Source organism: Ochotona princeps, chromosome 28, assembly GCF_030435755.1.
Source record: "Ochotona princeps isolate mOchPri1 chromosome 28, mOchPri1.hap1, whole genome shotgun sequence".
NCBI lineage: Eukaryota > Metazoa > Chordata > Mammalia > Lagomorpha > Ochotonidae > Ochotona > Ochotona princeps.
In genome coordinates, this window is record NC_080859.1 from 25,920,671 (window position 1) to 25,922,780 (window position 2,110).

General features: G+C 45.6%; 1 pseudogene; it reads right to left on the reverse strand.

Moving 5' to 3' along the window:
* Positions 1 to 602: 602 nt before the first annotated feature.
* On the reverse strand, positions 603 to 1,822 carry LOC131478177 (RNA-binding motif, single-stranded-interacting protein 1-like; annotated as a pseudogene).
* Between the last annotated feature and the right edge of the window lie 288 nt (positions 1,823 to 2,110).

Below are 2,110 nucleotides of genomic sequence, written 5' to 3' on the forward strand. Positions count from 1 at the left end.
ATGCTGCTGTTCTACAAGGCATGATAGACCAGCTCATTTGGTCAAAGCATTCTACATCATTAGTTTGAACTAACTTTTACTGAAACAGCTACAGCATCAAAAGAGTTAAGGCAAATTGGAATTCATAGAAAAATATAAGACACTTCACACTACATGGAAACAAAAAATGGACAGCTAAGCAAGACACGTTGACCCTGAAGGGTAGCGACACTCGCAGTGCAAGCACAAACCATCATGGTTGAAGTCAGACTAGTTAAAACTTGAGAAAGCCCATTTCATACAGCTGGGAACAAACAACACAACACATAATGAACAGAACCACAAAAATCCAGTCACGCCCTTGGATAAGTCTTCATGGTCTTTGTGCATACCCAGAAAATCAAAGTTTTCTTTCTTTCTTTCTTTCTTTTTTTTTTTTTTTTTTGGCATGGTAACATTTGATAAAAATCTTTTGTTTTTGTTTTTTCCTTTTTTCTTTCTTTTTCTTTTCTTTTCTTTTTTTTTTTTTTTTTTTTTTTTTCAAGAAAATAAACCTGTTCAGGGCAACAGCTACTAGATGAATGTAAGGGTTTTATGCACCTTGTAGAACTTATAGGAAAAGTAGTTTTAGTTGATTTCATTATAAATAACGTTTTCAAGAACCTGTGCAAAACTGTCAATAATTTCCTAAAGCACAATTGATCAGAAAAATCCATGATTGTTCAGCCTCCACACCCTTCTTCATGTAAAGAACACCCTTCTGTGTATCTCACAGTTACTTATTGGGTTGAAAGGTATGTGGAGAAGGGTCATTAGGCGTCTCTACAGCCACCTGCTGCTGACCACTCGCCTCCTCCACAGGAACCGCTGTGGTCCATTGTGGGAGTCAACCCGGCAACGGGGTGCTGTAGGATATACGGCTGAGGTTGCATCCAACAAGGACTTTGTACCTGGTAGGCAGATACAGGAGAGGCAATGTAAGGTGTAATACAAGTTTGAGTGATCATTCGGTTTGTAGCAATACTGAAGGTGAAGGGTAAAATCCGTTGTGTAGATCAGCTGTAGTTGGGTCATGAGTGTCATTCCAACGAGTCTCACCTCTCCTCAATGCCATGGTCTTCCATTAGGGATGTATTTGTTTGGGTTCTGTCTTTTCTGTCCTCCATCTGCAAACTTGCACAATAAAGGTTCTGTCAGAGCAGAAACTCCGGGTGGGGTCTTAATGAATTTTCCATTAAAATGATCAATAATGGCTTCGCATTTTTCTGTTGATTCCATCCTAGCAAAGCCAACGCCACGACTTGTACCGCTGGACTCACGTAGTCTCCTGGTGGAGATAACTTGTCCAAATGGGTTGAGCATATTTTCAAGTTCTTGCTCATCCAAGGAGAGCGGCAAATCAGAAATATACAGGCTTGTAGGATCTTGTTCCTGTTGCTTTGCCGTTTGAGCTTGAACCCCGCTAGCCTTCAGACAGACACAGCTTTCTGAGCCGCCGCAGGACTGTCAAAGTCGACAAAACCATAACCTTTGCATTTGTTCCTTGTTTTATCCAGAACATTGCCTCCGTGGAGACTATTTTCCCATATGGTTGGCAGAGTTTCACCAGGTCCTGGTCGGTGGTATTGGGGGGCAGGCCTCGAATAGAGAGGTTTGTTTTGCTTAGCTGATCCCATCCTGCGTTGCTACTGCTGCTACTGTTGTTATTACTGCTGGTGGTGCTGGGACTGGGCGGGGCCCTAAGATGGGCTGGGACCAGAGACTGCTGCTCACTACAGGGCATCCTGCTGCTGCTGCTGCTGGCGCTGCCCCCGGGATCGCCCGTGCTGGTGAAGATGATCATGGCGGGCGCGCAGCGGGGCAGCGTTGCCAGGTCAGTGGTGAGTGACCCTGCAGAGGGAAGAACAGAAGAACAATGGGACCAGCACGGGGGCCCTGGGCTTGCCAACACTAAGAAACAGCAAGAAGGGGGACAGCAGCCAAGGAGAGCAAGTTGGAGCAGCCAGTGTGCAAACAACAGTGAAGCCTGGAAGCCCAGCGAGGAAGGAGCGGTCTCCTGTGCCCACACTGCTGACAGCCAAGGAAATGGCCTGCTGCCTACACAGCACTGAGAAGGCCCGGGTGCATCCTT